We start from the raw sequence: 22,470 nt of genomic DNA, 5'->3' as shown, positions 1-22,470 counted from the left end.
CCTAGTATCTTATGCATTGTGAACTAAATGCCCGAACTAAATGCTTTACTTTAAAAAAAAATTCTGTCAATGTTTGAGGATGGTTTGTGTGTGTGTGTGTGTGTGTGTGTGTGTGTGTGTGTGTGTGTGTGTGTGTGTGTTTACAAAGATCAGAACATAACATTTTCTTCATTTCGAATACATCTTACAGGTCATTGTATGTTGTGGCTAATGGGAGCAGTCTCTTGTTATTTTAAGGATGAAACAGAAAAAGATATTTGTGCATGTAACACAGTTGCTTTATTAGTGTCGTTGAACACTGAACTTCGATTTACATCTTGGCTGTTGTTGTGAATAATGTGAATAACAATGAACTACAGATATATTTACGAGTTACCCAGAGAGAAATAATCACATGATTGGTGGGTCAGATGATATTTCAAGTATGATTTCTTTAGAAAACTGCATACAACTTTCTACAAGGAGAATACTAACCTGGATTTTGTCCAAGAGTAGAAAATTTCCTTTTCTTCACACTCTCACCAACATGATTACCTTTTATTCAAAAGGGAATAAAGGGCAAATTTTACTATCTTCAGTACCCTAGACTGGCTTAAGACCGAAATCCAACCTCCTAAATGCTTGGAATTACAAACTTTTACCACCACACCTGGTTCCTTTGATTTTTTTTGATAAGAGTTATAATAGTTATAAAGTAGTATCATAGTAATTTTTAATTACATTTCTCTAATGACTTCTTCTCACAGCATTAAGCCAGCACAGAAGTTGTATTAATCACAACTGTGTAAACCCACTGGTGATATAGAGGGGTTTATGGAAAACATGTCTATTCCAACTTTTGTCCATTTTTAATCAAGTTTCTTGTTAATCTCATCTTTAATCTCTCTATATAAAAATAATTAATTCAAGGTAGTAAAATGTAAAAAATTAAGCAACTCCTAACATTTTTCAATTTTCAATAACATGATATTGCTTTAAATCATTTTCTGTTTATGCTTGAGACTATATAACAATTTATTTAGACCTTTTACATATCTATATATATTTTATTTATTTTACATTGATTGCTCTTTCCAAAGCCTGCGTGTCTAATTTTGGTTTCTTTCAGTCTTAAGAAGTTCAGATTTCAAACTCAAGAATAAATGGATGTAAGCAAACAAAAAAATACAGTTCCTCTCATCTGATAATGGCTCTACAAGAATGAGAAAAGAGTTCATCATTCTAAGGACCCTTAATTCTTAAGATAACATTTGCTATAATGCTAATGTTATTAACATTTTAGTGTTGGGAAAAATTGTAATTAAAGGCACTAAGTGCATGGCCCAAGACACACAGTGAGGAAGGAAATGAGTCAAATTTTCCAAAAGTCTTCCAGCAATACACAAAAGGTAGATAAATTCTCTCCATTCACTGATACTCTCAATTCAATATTCATACTGTCCAAGAAATAATAGCATAGCAATTATTGCCCATGGTAATTGTTTTCTGTTACATTTTGTCTTCAACACAGACTGTGTTGGTGACATTGGGTTATCATGCACAGAGCTGAGCTTATAAATTATGGTCCAAAGAGAGGCAAATTTCTTCTGTCCCATAGTTCCAGTATCATTTTTAAAAAGTACTAAATCTTTTAAATATCAACACTTACTGTATTTTAATAATTCAAGAATGAAAAATTTCACATATAATCACTCCAAAATGCTTTAAGACTAGGGGATGATAAAACAGGCCTCTGTGAAGTAAATTTTTTTCTACTTTTAAAATTATTCTGAAAGCCTGGTACTGGTTTGTCACACCTGTAATCCTAACTACTCGGGATACCTACTAAGGAGCCTGAGATCTGTGGATAATATTGGGAAGCCAACAGGACAAAATAAATTCATGAGATTATTTTTCAAAATTTTAACGAAATAGCAAAGGGCCAGGAATGGAGATGTAGCTCATATAATAACTCACCAATCTAGAGAGAAAGACGTAGGGAGATGTTGAAGCCCTGATTTCAAACTCTGAGCATGCCAACACGCAGGAATGCACACACACTCACTTTTTCAAAATATCTTCATATCAGTGTTTTGCATTAATTTCTTTGTTAACGATATTATATGGGTAAAATGGGCTTCATAAACTCTTCCATCTCAAAACATTTTTATACATTTTTGTTGTAAAAATACTGTACAGAGGGGTTATAGTTATATGAGCAAAGTAATAAGTACATTTCCTATCAAGCATTGTTACCTCCTCCTTTGTTTTTCCCCCACCATTCCTTCCCTTACACCTCCACAAGTACACTGCTCATACCCCAAAGCCCCACCAAATGTCCCTAGCCTAAATTGTAAAGTTCGTTTTTCAAAATAATGTCTTGTGCATCTATTGTTATACAATGGGTCAAACAGTATTCCTATTTAAGCATGTTGTTTTTTTCCTTTCCCTCCCCAAATTAGAGAAGTGTACATTCAAGATGCAGGTGCACCAACATCAAATAAAGTGAAAACAGGGTTATACTGTTGGGGAGGAACGTATAAAAAAGAAAAACAATCACGTCGTACATTATAAATATGTGAGAAACAACAGCAAGAAAGAAAAAAAAAACACTTGTGTCTATATCTTGGGGGTTATTTAGCTTAACATCAACTTATCTAGTCATATACACATAGGCTTTCAACTTTTCTGCTTATCCCAGACATATACTAGTTATTGCAAATAAGGGATACCATGGGACCTATGTTTCTTTGGACTTGGCTTACATCAGTTAATATAATTTTTTTCCAAGTCTTTCCATTTCCTAACAAATTGAGCGATGTCATTCTTTCTGATGGAGGCATAGAATTAATATATATATATATATATATATAGTATATGTGTGTGCGTGTGTGTGTACACACAAATACACACAGAACATTTTCCTTTTTTGTTTTTTAGAGCAACTTAGTTTTCCACCTTCATCATTTTTTCAAATGTTTTTATTGTGATTAAGTGGTTACAAATTTCCCAAATTTCACAATATTGTGGGATAGTGATGCTTAGTTTAAGTCACAAACACATTCTAACTTCGATGGAGCAAATTGTCTATTATGGTCTACAACATTTATGAATTCTATGAGCTTTGCAATAGAGTTATTTCTTCCATATGTAAACTTTTTTTGTTTTGAAATATGTATATTTCTTTTGTATTGCATAGCATCAGCTGTTCCCTCTTTCCCACTTGTTCCCTCCCTCCTTCCAGTGACATTGAGTTGCTTAGTTCATTTTGGTCAATGTCCAGCACAGCTGATGGATCCCACTGTTGTATGTTTTTCCCTGATTCCCTCTAGTTCTGTGTCGTCCTCCTGGTTTCCCTTCAGTGTGCACATATGACAGGCAAAATGGGGTTATTTAGTAGTGATTCGACCAGATGAGTGGAAGTTCTTGGTTTCTTAAGTGTTGTTAATTTTGTCATATCACCTTACATTTTGATTTAACATCTGCTTATCACGGAGACCATGTGCCATTTGTCTCTTTGCTTTTGGCTTAACTCACTCAACATGATTTCCTGTAGCTTGATTGATTTCCCTACTAATGCCATTATTTTGTCCTTTCTAATTGCTGGAAAATATTCCGTTGTGTATAGTTACCACAGTTTTTTGATCCATTCATCTCTGGTGGGACATATGGGTTGTTTTCATATCCTGGCTATTGTGAACAGTGCTGCAATAAACATGGAAGTGCATTTGTCCTTGAATATTGGTACCTGTTATTCAGGATAGATGCCTAGAAGTGGTATGAGTGGGCCATAAGGAAGGTCAATATTTATCTTTCTGAGGACTCACCAGACTGCTTTCCAAAGTGGTTGTGTAAGTGTACATTCACACATACACACACACACACACACACACACACACACACACACAGAGTGAGAGAGAGAGAGAGACAGAGAGAGAGAGAGAGAGAGAACATTTTCTTGATCCATTCTTCTACTGAGCAGCATCAGGGTTGGTTCCATATCTTAGCTATGGAAAATAATGCTACAATAAACATTGTTGTGGTGGTAGTTTTAGTATGGACTGGTTTGTGATCATTTGGGAGAATGCCCAAAAGTGGGATTGCTGTATAATAGGGAGCTCTATGTGGAGGCTTTTGAGGAACCTCCAAACTGCTTTCCAAAGTGGATGAACAAGTTTACACTCCCACCAAGAATGCCGTAGGCTTCCCTTCTGGCCATATCCCTTCCAGCATCTGTTGTTGTAAAAATATGGAACGATTCACTAATTTGTACATCATCCTTGTGCAGGGACCATGCTAATCTCTGTATGTTCCAATTTTAGTGTATGTGCAGCCAAATTGAGCACAAAACATTTTTTATATATAAAAAGTAATTGATTTTCTTAAACTAGACAATTCAACAAAAATAAGTTCAAAAGAATTGTGAAATTTTAGAAACATGTGTTTCTTATATAAGCACACATTTAAGAATAAAGTCAAGATTGACATATCAAAAACAAAATAATTCCAGATATTTGTTGTTCATGAGATTTGTAGGAGGAGGAGTTCAATTATTCTACAAAAGGCACTTGTCATAATGATCATTGCAGCAAATGTTAAGGTTTGTTAAAAGTTTTAATGTTTTAAATATGTTTAATTTTGGGATTTGCTTATATATGGCAAAATTAAGTCATAAAAATTTTTGATAACGTATATAATATTTCTGGTAGCATGTACTAGTAAGTATGTACATTTCAGATTTTATAGAAACTTTACTAATGAGAAGTTGCAAAGACTGTGTAAAGAAGCAGAGTGAAGAGTTAAGATTTTAAGTACACAGTTTCTGTTAAATCTTTAGGGCTCCTTTACGTTATATGTTAGTGATGAACAAATAATGATATAATCCACATACAAATGATGAGATGAACTATAAATAGTAACCTTAGTGAGTAAATTTAAAGGCTACTTATAGCTTTATCCAGTTTTAAATGTACAGGAATATGAGAAAATAGTAAACTCTACTATGTACACTTCAAATACTGAAAACCCTGGTAATTGTTTTGTTTTTTATTTTAGTAATCATTAATATTTAATTATTGTTTTCTTTATTTATAACAACTTTTTGTGAGTCATGATTAAGAGGTACTTTGAGAATATTATTGGGATGGCCACACAATTTTTCATAGGTGCATGTGAATTTACAAAGAGCAAAACTAAAAACAAAATATTGATTAAAAATTATATCAAGTAGAGTCTGAATCAGGAGTGTTGATAAATGTCCACACCTAAAATCTTAACCCTAGGCTGGAGCATCTTATTTAAATATTGTTGAGAATTTCAAGACTTCCTTTATGTAAGGCCCTTAGAAGTATGTACAGCATGCATGTGTACAAAGCCAGTGACAACAGACAAATATGACTAAGTTTCCCCAAAAGGAATCTATGAAGTCAATAGTTATCTTCCCAAGCAGATGAAAAAATGCGTCCAAAATGATTCAGTGCCCCTACATTTGTGGAGTTATTTAAGTTATGGATTCTTTGTTAGACATATTCTTTTCTTTTAAAAATTGTCAAATATTAGTTTATAATAAACTTTGTCTAGTATTTCTTGGTTCAAAACAGAAATCTTGATACAGTTGATGTCACTTGGCTTTCTTACTATCTCAGTTCAAAGCCAACCTAGGCACGAAAGTCTGTCACATTCTTATCTGTAACCAAACACCAAAAACGCCAGAAGTGGAGTTTCTCTCAAGTAGTAGAGTCCTAGCTTTGGGGGAAGTTGGCCAGGGAAGACATTTCTTCAGGGACATGGTCCAGCCTCTGAGTTCAAACTCCAGAACCAGGACAAACTAAACAAAAAAACAAGAAAAAAATGCACATATTTCTTTGGGACCATCCATAAAGCATTGGTTTGAGAACAGACTCCTTTTGCTGATCATACTCACTGAATCCTGCTTTTTTGGAATACTAATTGCGCTGGAGAATTCAGGACAAGACTAAATGAATTAATAAGTGACTCCTGCAACAACAGAATCATCTCAATAGTGAAACATCCATGCATAAGACAAATTAAAACCTCCAAGTCTTTGTTTCCTTGCAAAAGAAAGCTTTTAAAACAATGTTTATTTCCTTTTGTTCTATGCTGGCCTTCAATTGGCACATTGTTTCCTTTTGAAATACTTTCAAGAAGAAGTTTTCAGACAATTTTTATATGAATAAAGAACACACTCGAAAAAATTACATGTGCAAGATAATGAGTACAGGTTTTATCAAGCATTGTAGCCTACTCCTTGGTTTCCCCTTCCCATCCCTAGACATAAAAGAAATGCAAATCAAAACAACATTGAGATATCACCTCACCCCAGTTAGAATGGGTATAATCAAGAACTCTAATAACAACAGATGCTGGAGGGCATGTGCAGTCCCACGTTTGGGCATTTACCCAAATGTTTACAAACAAGACCACACTAAAGCTACGAGCACAACTAAGTTTATTGCAGCATTATTTACAGCTAAGATCTGAAATGAGTACATTTTTTATCAAGCAATATAGCCTATTCCTTGGTTTCCCCTTCCCATCCTCCCCTCCCCCCCTCCATCCAATCCTCCTCCCCCCAACAACAAAGTTGTAAAGTTCGTTTTTGAAATAACGACTTGTACATCTCATTGTTGCAATGGGTCCACCTGTATCCCTATTTAAATGATTTGTTTTTTTTCTGTTCCCCTCCAGAAATTATACCGACATCAAATACAGTGAAATCAGGGGTTATTGTTATCCCGTGGGGAAGGGACATAAAAAGCAACAAGGAAATCATCTTATAAATGTGTTAGAAAAAGTCACATGAAAGAACAAAAAACATTCGAATACATATCTTAGGGTTCATTTCCCTAAAATCAACTTATCTGATCTTTTCTGTTTGACTCAGACATATACTAGTTATTGTAAATAAGGAAAACCATGGGACCTATGTTTCTTTGGGCGTGGCTTACTTCAATTAATGTAATTTTTCCAAGTCTTTCCAGTTCCTAACAAATGGGACAATGTCATTCTTTCGGATGGAGGCATAAGATTCCATTGTGTATATATACCACATTTTCTTGATCCATTCATCTACTGAGGGGCATCTGGGTTGGTTCCATACCTTAGCTATGGTAAATAAGGCTGCAATAAACATAGTCGTGCTGGTACCTCTAATGTGGCCTTGTTTGTGAACATTTGGGTAAATGCCCAAAAGTGGGATTGCTAGGTCTTAGGGGAACTCTGTGTGGAGTCTTTTGAGGAATCTCCAAGAACCGACCTCAGGACCACTGGAATAGAATTGAAAACCCAGAAATGAACCTACAAACCTATAGCCATCTAATCTTCGATAAGAGAGCTAAAAAAATTGAAGAAAGACACCCTCTTCAGGTAAAATGAATGTTTTCAGGCTTCATAGAACTAGCACAAAGACATCTTTGGACATGAGGTAACACGCCTTTCAGAGACAACTTAGTAAATACAAAATATAAAATTTAAATGACTTATAAAAACATTATTCATGTACATATGGCCATATAAGATAATGTTAAGAAAAATGAAACCCAAGATAGGGACACAACTTGTTTATTCTTTATTGAAATTGTTTTTAATGTATCTAAAATGTACTATGTGATTTTTTCGTTTCTCCTCCATGTTCTTCCCGCATGATATAACTCCTGTTTTCACTGGATAGGATGTTGGTGCCCTGCATCTTGCATATACATTTTTCTAGTGTGGGGAGGAGAAGGGAAACAACAAAATGCTGAAACAAAGATTCAGGATGACCTATTGTAACAATGATATGAACAAGACACTATGTAGAAAACGAATTTTACAACTTGTGGAGGGGAGGGGGAATTGGTCAGATGGGGAGGGAATGGATAACACAGAAAAAACAAAAGAGGATGTAACAATAAGAAATGTACTCATTACCTTACTTATGTAACTCTAAGCCCTCTGTACATTATTTTTTTACTATAAAAACATAAAAGAAACCATTATCCATGAGTACATTAACTTCAAATTCCATAAATGCTCTTAAATTAAATTTAACTTGGAGAAGATTCTCAGAAAAATTTATTTGTGTGTGTGTTGTGAATTATTTCCCAAGTGTACACAAGTTAACAGTAGAAGAAACAATAGGAATAATAAGAGAAAGAAAAGTTCTGTGTTTAAGTCTAATGGTTCATATACTATGGAAGACTCTGCAAATAAGACAACATTGAACCAATAAAGCCAAGGCCATTATGTAGATCTATGGGAGTGACATAGAGAAATAATTAATACTAAGAGGAATATGAATGATGAGGCCACTCTCTTTCAACTTCTATCTCTAAATCATGGTTGCTAATCACGCAAATTTGTAAAATGTACAATTGAAGAATAATTCTGGTTCCAAAGTAAGTTAGATATAAGAGCATGGACTTAACTGGAAAAAAAGTCCATGGTGAGAAAGCAGGAATTATACTAGCAATGAACTGGTGGCCAAGATCTCATTTCTTTTTCTTTCTTTCATCTTTTTTCTTTCTTTTTTTTTTTTTTTTTTATGGTTGAGGCAGGGTTTGAACTCAGCCTGGGAAATATCTCTCCATTCTTCAGCTCAAGACTAGTGCTCTACCTGTTGAGCCACAGCGCCACTTCCAGTTTTCTGGTGGTTAATTGGAGTTAAGTGCCTCAGAACATTCCTTTCCTACTCATACAGGATTTGAACTGCAATCCTCAGATCTCAGCCTCCTGAGTATCTAGAATTATAGGCGTGAACTCAAGTGATGGAATACTAGTGATGAGCAAGATTGCTGAATGAGGTTGCTGAGGCTTTTGCATACAAACATACAAACATACACATACACACAGAGGCACATATATGTGCAAACACACCTGCACAAATAAAACAACTCTCAGAATATGGAGAAATGTTAGAAAACAATAGAAAATATATCCTGAGTAAGACTAGATCAAGTGATAATTTTTAATATTAGAAAGTCCTCAAGTGAAATTTATTCAAAGTTTGATAATATTACATACCTAGGGACCAGAGATAAAAAGAAAGTCAATTAATCATTATTAAATGGATTGGATCCATGGAAGAATGAATCAGAGACCCCTGCAGGTGCATCTGAAAATGTTCATATCCTGTGTGAAATGATAGAACATCTCTGAAAATAGTACATAAACAACTTGAGGAGGCAGTCTAATGAATAAGATCATAGGAGAAGTTGAGAATTGCTAGTCTGTATCTAGATTAAATAAACCACCAAACTATGGAAGGGCAATTTGATACAAGCCTGGAATTCTAGCACTCAAGCTAAGACAGGAGATTAGAGAGTGGGATTACATAGTGATACCTTCCCTGGACCAGGTAGTATAATTTTGTCTCAATGAAACAAACCAAACAACAAGAAAGGAATACACAGTTGGAAGTTTGGGCTAATTTTGTCATTATGTTTTGAGAAGGCAAGTTTCCTATTGAAATGCAACTCATATATAATCCTCAGTTGTGTTTTAAATGCTCTCTGCATTACACAACATTCCTAGATGCAAAATGGTTCATGATTCCCAATCAAAAATTTGAAAAAATAAGCATCATTCTGTTGGATTTCAAAGAAATAATGAAGGATTACAAAATTTTAAGCCTGGAAAAATACAAAGTTCATCTAATGTAGGACTTTGTAGATCTTGCTAAACTAGAATTTATATTTAAAATAAATATTTTGGTTTTGTTTCTAATTTCATATTCTATAGGATACTACAAAATTCTTTTTAAGTAGAGGTTTTAATTCACAAATTCACACATGAATCAGGCATTTTATTTGCTTAAAATATTCTTTCAAGCGAGGTATAATTAGAACTTAGTTAATTGATAATTCCAACAGTTCATGTATAAAATGAGATAGTGTGAATAATCTGCACAGAGTTGCCAACAAATGGATGATATTAATTTATTAATTTAGAACAAGCAATTTTTTGAGGCTTTGGTGTAACATAGTATGAAGACAGTAATTGTGTGAGGTCTTGGTTCTTCTATCTATTTGTAATACAGGAAGAAATTTCCTTAATTACATGCCTCTGTATACAATGAGAAAAATGCGAGGTTGGAGTTGGTTTTATTTTTTGGTTTGTCCTCAGGTTGAACTCTGGGCCTGGCCACTCTCTTTGAGCCGGTTTTTGCTCAAGGCTCATGCCCTACAACTTCAACCTCAGTGCCACTTGAGTCTGGCTTTTCCTGAGAAGTTTATTGGAGATAAGAATCTAAGGAATCTTCCTGACTGGATGGGCTTTGAACCATAATCTTCTGATCTTAGCCTCCTGAATATCTAAGATAGATAAAAATATAAATAATATTTGCAAGTGCTCTGATTTCTAGAAATCAGAAAAATGTTGCAGCAAAGTTTAGTGTAGTGTACTTTCCACAATAGGAAAGGCATCATATTAGCACAAGTGTAGTATTTTTTCACAATAGTGATAAGCTATTCATGATGTGAATTAAGGGAATTTTAAGGTGCACCATACAAATTGGAAACTGTTGGGCTAGGAAGACTTTATGGCATAAAAACTTGGGGTTGATGATCACAGAAATAATAGCTTACTCTGATGAACAAATGTTTACTCTTGAGGAATTAATTATTACACATACTTCGTAGTTATATCCTCCACCAGAATGTGGCTATTTTTTTGTTGATTTCTCAATATGTAGCACCCAATTAGAAACTGCAGTTATTGCAGAATTAAATAACATACAAACAGGTACTGTTTTTAATATCTCTGATATGGAATGTTCAGAATTTGAAAATGAGTAGTTAGTATTTGTAAGAACTTTGAAGAACACATATATTATGTCCTTTTAACAATTATTCAGTTTTAAAAGTTAGGAGTTTCCATAGAATTAAACTGTTTTCTGTTTTACTATGGGACAATATTAACTTATAATTTTTTTTGAAAATTATGACAGATATATTGTGAAAATATTGTATATTTGGATAACATTCAAGTTGATGAACCTCTGATAAAGAAAGGTGTAATTAATTCAAATTAGATGCCAAATAGTGTTCATTTTTTAAAAGGTAATGCACATAGGATAATATTTACTATAGCAATACAGTGAAATTATACTTTATGTAACTTAGTTTTGTTTAATTTTATTTTTAAGGTGATATATACAGGGGTTGCATTAATTTTAAAGTAGTTAATACATAACATGTCGAAATTTTACCCACTACCTCATTTTTCTCACACTTTTCCTTTCTCCCCAAACCCCTCACAAGTTGTAATGTAAATTTCCAACATTTTGTCTTGTGAGTACTGCTACTGCACTGGTTTGCACTTTGACTTTTGTCTCCCCAATTTGCTGTTCATCTTGCCTTCTCAAATTAAGATAAATGCATGTGCAATACACACAGTATTGAAATCAAATACAGCAGGGGATAAACTATAGGGGAAAACACAAAAGAAAAAAGAAATCACGTAGTACATTTAAAAAAAAAAACAACCACAAAGAAAAACTCTATTTCCATATCTAGGTGTTTATTTTGCTCATCCTATATGCAAAGCTTTTGAGACATTCTGCTCATCTGCTAGTGTTATTCTATACATATCCTATTATTACAAATGAGGGAAACTATGGAATCTGTTTCTTTGGGTCTGGCTTATTTTATTTAGCAGGATTTTTAAAAATCTTTCCATTTCCTTTTGAATTGGAAGCATAGAATTCAACCATATATATATATATATATATATATATATAAACAAAATGTGATATATATACATATATATATATCACATTTTGTTGATTCATTCATCTACTGAATGGCATATTGGTTTGAAAATGTTTGCATGTAAGTATTACTTAGGGTCATTCAAAAATGACAGATGACACCTCCCCAGAAATACTAAAATCATGATTTCTTCTTAAGAAAGGATTTTATGGTGGTACAAGTGTTGAAATATCTGGATGAATGTAATTTATATCTTGCACTGAATTAGGCAGGAAGATATCTAATATTATATAGGATAAAAATGGTAGTGACAAAATATTCCCTTGAGAAAGATATAGGAGTCTGCCAGAAGTATGAAGAAATTCAGATAATTTTAAAAAATTTAAAAATACAAGCTCAAATATGTTTCTTTAAATAAAAATTATGTAAGTGGAAGGGCAAAAGAAGGAGAAGAGAGGAAAGTACTGACAGCAGATCATTGTCCCAAGTTAGAGTATAAAAAGTCATAATCTAGAGTTCGGATGAAGATGGCAGAAGGTCTAGGCTAAACGAGCTATCATGTAGACAACAGTTTTAGTGTTCCAGTCAACAGTCCTAGGCTAGAGAATCACACCCAGTGTGCCATCACAGTACAGAGAGTTTGGCCAGAGATGGAATATCCAGGCAAGGAAACAGATCTGAGAATCAGCGGCCTGAGCCAGCATGCCTACAGAGAGAGTCCAATCAAAAAGATGCCAGACACAGTGTGCGTATTCTACTCAACACCAGGAAGAACTGACAAGGAACAGATATATTCATGCTGCATATCACAGACCATAGAGGGCCCAGTCACCAAGATTCTGGCATGAATAGAACCCTGACATCCTCACTCCTTCTCAGAAAGCAGAGGAAGGAAGGTGGCCCCTCTCCCACCACCAGAGAGCTCCATCTTTGATACTGACAAAGGCCCAGAAATTGATATTGACAAAATGCCCAGACTTTTGACTGTGCAACTACAGGACTTTGGTTGATGCTTGCCTTAAAATAGTGTTCTAGCACAAAAATGGATTCATGGAATCCAATAAAAGACAGCTGAAAGAAGTCAGGGAGACCGGACAGGGAATGTTGAATGGAGCCCAACAGAAGGAATGGGAGTCCAAGGAAACCATAACCGATCAACTAAGTGATTTGAGAATAAACACAACACCAGATTCAAGAAGCCTTTAGAACCCCAAATAGAACAGACCATGACAGGATATCACACTGTGACATTATAATCCCCACAGCATCAATTCCAAGGAAAAAATCCTTAAAGCAGTCAAGGAGAAAAGATCAATCACTTACAAAAGGAAACCAATTAGAATAACTTCAGATATCTCAGTGGAGAAAATTACAGCAAGAAGAGCTGCCATGCCCTAAAGACAAACAATTATCATCCAATTATACTGTACCCAGCTATACTCTCCTTCATAACCGAAGGCCAAATAAAAACCTTCCATACCAAAGAACAACTGAAACAATATATATACACCAAACCAGCCCTATAAATGACACATAACGATGTATTACACATAGAAAATCAACAAGACCACAATAAAGGCAAAGAAACTGCACTCAAACTGAGAATCCAAGAACCATAGGAAGAACCCAGTTGCTGCAGCCCCCAAGAAGGGGCATAAAATGGCAGGAACTCCCAAACAGCTCTCAATTCTAACTCTCAACATTAACGGATTGACTCTCCAATTAAGCGACATAGACTGTCAATTTGGATTAAGAAGCAAGATCCTTCTATCTGCTGCCTTCAGGAGTCTCATGTTGCCCATAAAAACAAACACATTTTCAATGTGAAAGGCTGGGACAAAATCTACCAAGCAAACGGCCCACATAAACAGGCGGAAGTTGCAATCCTAATAACAGATAAAATAGACTTCTAATTAAAATTAGTGAGAAGAGATAAGGAAGGTTGCTACATACTAATTAAGGGATCTCTCCTTCAGGAGAATATTACAATTTGAAATATCTATTCGCCAAACAACCAAGAACCCAAATTTCTTCAAGAAACACTACTTTCCTTCAAATCTGACATTGATCCAAAGACATTAATTGTTGGGACTTTAACACACCACTTTCCCCACTAGATAGATCAACTCGGGAAAAACTCAACACAGAAACTGCTTATCTAAACACCTGCATAGATCAACTATATTTAACAGACATCTACCGTATATTTCACCCAGCAGCATCAGAATACACGTTTTTCTCAGCAGCTCATGGCACATTTCCCACAATAGACCACAAATTAGGTCACAAAACAAACTTTTCCAAATTCAGAAACATAGAAGCTATACCTTGCATTCTCTCACACAAGGGAACAAAATTAGAACTCACCACCAAAAGCCACCGAAGAAAGTCCTGTAACACATGAAGGCTGATAAACACACTGTGGAATGACCAGTGGGTCATGAAAGACATTACAAAGGAAATTCAAATATTCATGATATTCATCAAAGATGAACACACAAATTACCACCTACTCTGGGACACAGCAAAGGCAGTACTTAGAGACAAGTTTATAGCCCTGAGTTCCAACACAAACAACTTGTAGATATCTGAAACCAACAATTTAATGGGACATCTGAGAGCCTCCTTGAATAAGAGCAGGAAGATAATCCCTAATCCAGTAGATGGAAAGAAATGATTTATATTAAATCAGAATTAAAGAATTAGAATCCAAAAATACCACAGAAAGAATCAACAAAAGAAAGAGTTGATTCATCAATAAAATTAACAAAATTGACAGAACTTTAGCAAATCTTACCAGAAAAAGAAGAGAACACACCCAAATAAATAAACTCAGAGATGAGAATGGACACATCACCACAGAAACAACCAAGATTCAGAACATTATAAGGGAATACTTCTCAAAACTTTATGCTAATAAGTTTGAGAACTTGGCAGAAATGGACCTTTTCCTAGCAAATATTGACATGCAGAAACTAAACCAAGATGAGTTAAACCATCTTAACAGGCCCATATCCAACATTGAAATAGAAACAGCAGTAAGAGTCTTCCCATCTAACAAAAGCCCAGATCCTGATGGATTTACAGTGGAATTCTACAAAGCCTTCAAAGAAGAGCTCACACCAACACTCCTCCAAATCTTCAATGAAATTGAAAGAGAAAGTTCACTACCGAACTCATTCTATGAAGCCATCATAACCCTCATCCCAAAACCAGGCAGGCAGTCTTCAAAGAAAGAGAACTATAGACCCATTTCTTGAATGATCATTAATGCAGGAATTCTCAACAGATTTTTGGCCAATCGACTTCAACAATTCATCCAAAAAATCATACACCTCGATCAAACAGGATTCATTTCAGGATTCATTTCATGCAAAGTTGGGTCAATATACACAAATCAATTAATATAATTCATCACATCAACAAGAGCAAGGACAAGAACCACATGGTTATCTCAATAGATTCAGAAAAAGGATTTGACAAGATCCAACACCCCTTTATGTTGCAGATTCTGCAAAGATTAGGAATCCAGGGAACATTCCTCAGTACAACAAAGGCTCTATATGACAAACTTACAGCCAGCATTATACTTAATGGTGAAAAACTAAAGCCATTTCCTCTTAACTCAGGAATGAGACAAGGATGTCCACTGTCTCCACTTCTCTTCAATTTAGAATTAAATGCCTAGTTAAACCATAAAACCAGATGCAAACATTAGAGAGATCCAAATAGGGAAAGAAGAAGTAAAACTCTCCCTCTTTGCAGATGACATGATCTTGTATTTAAAGAAGCCCACGGACTCCACTCTCAAATTACTTAAGCTGATTGAAAATATTGGTAAAGTAGCAGGGTATAAATTTAACGCTCAAAAATCAATGGCTTTTCTGTATGCCAACAATGAGAAAAGCATGCTGAAACCAGAAAACAACTCTATTTGTCATAGCCTCACAAAAAATGAAATACCTAGAAATTAACATACCCAAAGAAGTGGAGGATCTCTATGATGAAAACTATAAAAACTTGAAAAAGGAAATCAAAACAGAACTTAGAAAGTGGCAAAAAAAAAACTCCCATGCTCCTGTATTGGAAGGATCAACATCGTGAAAATGGCAAAACTTCCCAAGGCTATCTAAAATTCAATGTGATACCTATCAATATTCCAACATCATTCTTCAAGGAAATAGAAAAGGCAATCCAAAAATTCATATGGAACAATAAAAGACCCCAAATAGCAAAAACGATCCTTAACAGAAAGAACAGTGCTGGAGGAATATCAATACCAAATTTCAAACGCTACTACAAAACATTGTAATCAAAACAGCTTGGCACTGGTACAAGAACAGACCTCAGGACCAATGGAATAGAATTGAAAACCCAGAAATAAACCCACAGACCTATAGTCATCTAATATTTGATAAGGGAACTAAAAAAATAGAATGGAAGAAAGACAGCCTCTTCAGTAAATGGTGCTGGCAAAATTGGTTAATCACTTGTAGAAAATCAAAAATAGATCTATAATGTCATCCTGCACCAGAATCATATCCAAATGGGTCAAGGACCTCGGAGTCAAAGCAGACACTCTGAAAACATTACAGGTCTGAAATCATTACTAGGTCTCCTTGGCATAAGCCTAAAGTTTCTTAAAAGAGACACAGAAACACAACAAATCAAAGAAAATTTGGAAAAATGGGATTGCATTAAGTTGCAGAGCTTTTGCATGGCAAAGGATATAGCTAGCAAGATCAATAGAAAGCCTACTTATTGGGAGAAGATATTCACTAGCCATACAATGGACAAGGTTATCATATGTAAACTATACCTGGAACTCAAAACATTAAATCCACCAACAACAAATCCTCAAAAAAACAACTGCCCAATAAATAAGTGGGCTACATTGCAACAATGAGATGTACAAGTCGTTATGTCGAAAATGAACTTTACAACTTTCATGGGTGGGCGAGGAGTATTGGGGGGCAGGGAGAGGATGCGAAGGGATGGGAAGGGGAAACAAAGGAGGAGGCAGCAATGCTTGATAAGAAATGTACTCATTATCCTGCCCATGTAATTTTAACTCCTCTGTACAGTATTTTCAAAATAAAAATAAATAAATAAATAAAAATAAGAGGGCTAAAGACTTACGGAGAAAATTCTGTGAAGAGGAAAGAAGGATTGCCAATAGACACATGAAGAAATGCCCGACCTCACCAGCCATAAGAGAAATGCAAATCAAAACAACATGAAGATACCACCTCACCCCAGTTAGAATGGCCATAGGCAAGAACAATAATAACAGATGCAAGAGTGGATGTGGCCAGAAGGGAACCTTACTTCATTGTTATTGGGAGTGTAAACTTGTTCAACCACTTCGGAAAGTTGTATGGAGGTTCCTCAAAAAACTCCTAGAGCTCTCCTATGACCCAGCAATCCCACTTTGGGGCATTTACCCAAATGATCACAAACAAGACCATACTAAATCTTCCAGAACAACTATGTTTATTACAGCATTATTTACCAGAGCTAAGATACGGAACCAATCCAGATGCCATTGAGTAGATGAATGGGTCAAGAAAATGTGGTATATATACACAAAGGAATTCTTTGCCTCCATCAGAAAGAATAACAATGCTCCATTTGTTAGGAAATGGAAAGACTTAGAAAAAATTATATTAAGTGAAGTAATCCAGCCCCAAAGAAACATAGGTCCCATGTTTTCCCTTGTTCAAATACCACTTCTGGTTTGCACACACACAGTCTATGTATGAGGGTACGTTCTCCATGTTAAACAATAGGGTAGTACTCCCTATCTGAACGGGAAAGTTCCACAGTATAACCCTATGCCCACATTAGAGGGTGTACAATTTTCTTGGAGCTCATTAGTTTACCCAGGAGAAATATAAATATCTATAAATTTTGGAGCTAATTAGTAAATATCTGAATTAACACTAGATCCTAGATGTTGTGTTATTACAAGTCAACATTGTATTATTGTTACATAAGAATCCTTCCCTACTTGCCAATGTGTAAGAGAAAATGAAAGAAAGGCATTAAAGCAAAATGCCTTATCTTTTTAGGAATTTAATCCTAGTGATGAGGGTAATGTCTGAACTCTTCCATTCAATAAAAGCTTGAAGTTTATCAGAGCACTTCCTACATATAAGAATTTGTGGCAGTTTGAATGACAAGGCTATTTCATCATGGAGATATCACCAAAACACTGTTCTTATTGAACTTGTCTATACCTTTTTAGTTTTCAAATCCAAATAGCATATTTCCTTCAATATCTCTGTAACAGTTTTGAACTTTTCTTCCTGCAAATTCTTTCCTTTCTTTACTTCTGTAAATCTGCGTTTATTACTTTCTTGTTTCCTTATTTATCTCATTCTTCCAATCTTGTCCACACTCGTACTCACATTGTTCAGAATTGTGTCAGAACTTTCCCTTAACTCTTCCCTTTAATAATGCCCCCAATTTTATTATTCTTTTTCATATAAACTTTACAACTATCAGATTTTTTTTCTCCCTAAATCCATCATTTCCACCTGCAATCCCTATCACCAAGAATATCACTAACACAGTTGCCTGACAAGAGATGTAGAACACTTTAGATTTTTCTTACCCTTCTGCTCTCACCCATTAGTTAAGATGAATGATGAAGATTTTCTGAGTTTCTGTCACTAATATGATTTCTATGTACTCATTTTTATGCCCCTGACACCAGCCTGTTTCATGTAATCATCACTGGTCACCTAGATTTAAGCAACCTTTTACAACCTATGTTTTTCCCCATAGTCTTTTCTTATTGGCCCTTTCCATCACCAAATTACTTCTGCTTGTAAGCACACAGAGTGAAGGGCTCAGACACAAATTCTAGTATCATTATTTACTCATTACATTGACTACTGGCCTTACATTTCTCATCTGTAAATGGATGTAATCTACCAGAAATATTGAAGAATATATTTGTTGGCTTATAGAGCAAAAAAAAAAAAAAAAAGAAGAAAAGTGAAGAGTCCTTACATTTTCCCCCTTAGCTTACAAATAAGGAAAGTGTCAAATTCAGTTTGTTGGTATAAAGTCACAAATTTTTTCATGCAGAAATAAAAATAAATTTTCCTCCTGGCTCTAAGGACCGTGTCCTTTTAATGTAACTCCAGATATTTAAGTGGTATTATGTAATTGTGTCATGTGTTTACAGCTATATTGAAGAATATGTCATTGGAAAACATTGGTTATTGAATAATGTCTTTATGAGAATGGTATTTGAACTAATCACACTAAGTTGAAAACTACATCTTAGTCCATCAAAATTTTTCTTATTGCTTTATTTGTTGCCAAGAGTTCTTAATAAATTTATACATAGATTTTCTCCAGTTAACTGGATGGAAACTAAAACTGATCATGGATTTCTGCCTAATGAGTGAAGTATGATTCTTGAGGCATGTGTTATTAACTTCTAGGGATATATAACTAAGCCAATGGCTATGTGGGTAGTTAAAGGCTTTCTCCTAAATTCCTCAGGCTAGAACAAACAAGATCATTTGTAACAGAAAGCACTCAGCTTATTATATTTTATCTATGTGGGATAATCAACATGTGCAAAAAAACGATTTTATTTATAAGAAAACAATAGTACCAAGAAATGTGAGTATATTTAGAGAGACTGAAAGAATAACATTAAGGTATTTACTGTCTCACCTGTTTATGTGATTGTATTTCTTGATATTGAGACTCTCCTCTTATTATTCTTATTGTATTAATCCAATGCTTTTTAGTACTATGTATTCAATGTGGGAAATCTGGCTTACAAGATGTCTAAAAATTTTTCCTTTTTAATCACAACCTTGTCATTATCAGGCTACACTGTGGTCATCATCATCTTCATAAAAATTATTATTAGAATCATAAGTGCTAACTATTGAACGTATGATACCTGTCTATGATTTTGCAATATTTGTATTATGATTAATAATTTTAATGTTACCACTGTGCATGCATACATGTTAAAATTTTGAATAAATAAAGAAACAACAAAAAAAACTAAGCCATATCAGGTAGCTTGACTATGTGCTTATAACAAATTATTCAATAGATTTTTGAGGCATTGCAAATTCCTAACCAGTATGAATTATCTTCCTCTCTCCCTGTCATTACACACGAATATTTAAGAGTTTGAACAAATTTTTTCAAGTAATATACTATAAACATTACCACAATATCATGCGTATATCTAAAACTCCCTTGAAATTAATAAACTGTACTTTCTATTGAAATATTAGTTATTTTATACTAGGAAACTTTTAGAAAAATAGACAGCCTATCTTTGAAATAAAAAAAATAGTTGAATAAAGGTTTCAGAGGGAGCTCCAGGATGATGGCGGAGGAGAAGCTGGAGGCTAAACAAACTCTCACATAGAAAGCAGTTTTTGTTCCAGTGAATAGTCCTAAGCCAGATAATCACACCAAGTGTGCCATCACAGGACAGAGAGTTAGGCTAGAGAGGGAAAATCCAGGCAAGGAGACAGATCTGAGCACTTGCCAGCTGCTGTAGCTGAGGTGGCAGCTGCTGAGGCGGTAGCGGTGGCAGCTGTAGCCACCATACCGGCAACAAAGAGAGTCCAGGATGAAGGCCCTAGAGGCGGCAGGTGAGCGGATTTCTACTCAACACCAGCAAGAACTGACAAGGAACAGACATCTTCATCCTGAAGTTTGCTCGCCGACCAGAGACGACACAGGAACCAAGATTCCGGCGTGAGTAGAAGCCTGACATCCTCACTCCTTCTCAGGGTTCAGAGGAAGGAAGGCCACCCCTCCCCTCGCCACTACCAGAGATCTCCATCTTTGATACTGACAAAGGCCTGGCTGAGCAGCTAGCTCTAACTCAGGCATTGGAAGAAAACAAGAGTAATTTAGTAGGTCACAGGAATCTAATCTGACCAGCTAGGCTCAGCTCCACCCAGGGAAAAGTCATCCAGAACAGGGCACAAGCCCCAGGAGTGGATTTCTTCGCTGATTACACAGAGACAGAGGCTGTCCCTCCCTACAGCAGCCTTGAAAATCAATTGAAATACAGTAAACATAAATCCTGAAAAAGGCTCCCGGCTGGGCTCTGTGAGTGACTCAGAAGCTAACCCCTCAGGGGAAAGCTACTATGTGCTGAAAAGCCTCAACTCTACCCAGAACCTAGCCTCAACACAGCATCTCTAAAGTAGAGGAAACAGCCATCTCCCTCTTTTGTGATACTCAAAGCAGATCCCCCCCTGGGAGGAGGATCAAAAAATCCTGGGTAAGCAGAGCATTTTTCTGCCTGCTCATACTAACCAACTTAAAAAAACCAACCAAGCCACAGCAAATTCAAACACCACAAGCAGACCAGAGACTCCAACTAGAGACAGGTTAAGGACACAAGGAAGATATAGGATCTTCCCATCCCCCCCAAAAAATCAAAGAACTTTTATGTACCTTTTATTAAAAATTTTTTCTAAAACTTTAAAAAAATTTTTAATATTGAACTTTTTTTTGAAAAAAATTGTTTTATATTAACTTTTTTTCTTCCTCTTATAATTTTCATTTTAAGGGTATAAGTGTGTGCTTTTTTTTTCTTTTTTGTTTAGCCCTACTGACCTTTTGATCTTTTTTTCTTTCCTTCTCATTCTTTGAACCTTTTCTTCTCTTTTATTCTTTGCTCATCCTCAGATATAACCGTAGTTGATTATTAGATCTTATCCCCCATTGTGTACACATTTAATCCAGAAATGTATTGCTCAATTCAAAACCTTTTAGACTTAAATTATTTAATAATAGTACTACCTCTTTATATCTATATAATATTTTAAGCATTTTAAAAGTTTCCCACAACTCCTTTTCATCCCTACCCTTATCTTATCCTATCCACATTCTTCTCTGAATATTACGTTTTTAAATTTGAATAATTTTTAAGTGTTTCACTTTTTAATTTTTAATATTTGTTCTTCTATTTTTGTCTCTTTTTATATCTTTATCTTCTTTTCTTTTCTCTCTCTCTACTATCATTCTATCCAACCTAGTTCCCACTTTGAGATTAAGAATTAGTTAAGTTAACTCACTTTCTGCCTTTACATATCCTTCTATACCTATTTTTACCCACATCTCTCCAAACCTAATAATTTCTAGTTTGCCAAAATCTTCTTTGTGGTTCATAACCCATTAATACATAGTTGTTTGATGTTGAATAGATATATCCGTTGAACCAGAGTGTATCTGCAGACTTTGACTGAGCAACTACAGACGTTGGTTGATGCTTACCTTAAGATAGTGATCTAGCACAAAACTGGTGTTACTTTCATCCCAAATGGGCAGAGCAATCAGGGAAAACACAAGAAAAATGACAAGTCTGGGTATCTCAACTCCCACTCATGATAATCTGTAGACAGAACAGATAATAATCCAGAGGAGAGTTCACAATTAGCTCTACAAACACTACTGGTAAACATGGTAAACGAAAAGATTGAAAACCTGCAAAAGACTCAGTATGAGCATGATAGGGAGAGAGAGGAGGCAAAAAAAGGCCAATACAGGAATATCATGAGCATGAGGAAGCTACTCAAAGATTGATACAGAATTGCATGAGCAGCTTGAGAGCACTCAAACAGAAATAAAGGAATGGTGTGAGCAGGCTGAGATCTGTCAAAGAGAGCTACAGGAATCGCATGAACGGGAGGAAGCTAATCAAAGAGTAATACAGGAATTGAGAGACCAGGATGAGAATACACAAAGATAATTAAGGCATTCATGGAATCTGTAAGTT

At 35.1% G+C, this 22,470-nt stretch overlaps 1 non-coding gene across 1 annotated transcript; it reads right to left on the bottom strand.

The window, feature by feature from the left end:
* Window positions 1-4,222: 4,222 nt before the first annotated feature.
* LOC122095033 lies at window positions 4,223-4,325 on the bottom strand. The gene has a single exon (XR_006145002.1). It is a non-coding gene; the product is annotated as a U6 spliceosomal RNA (small nuclear RNA).
* Window positions 4,326-22,470: the final 18,145 nt, after the last annotated feature.

The sequence above is a fragment of the Dipodomys spectabilis genome, unplaced genomic scaffold, assembly GCF_019054845.1.
Source record: "Dipodomys spectabilis isolate Male_0828 unplaced genomic scaffold, ASM1905484v1 ptg000012l, whole genome shotgun sequence".
NCBI classification, from domain to species: Eukaryota; Metazoa; Chordata; class Mammalia; order Rodentia; family Heteromyidae; genus Dipodomys; species Dipodomys spectabilis.
The sequence above is the reverse complement of the archived record's forward strand: the minus strand, read 5'-3'. Positions and strand labels throughout refer to the sequence as shown.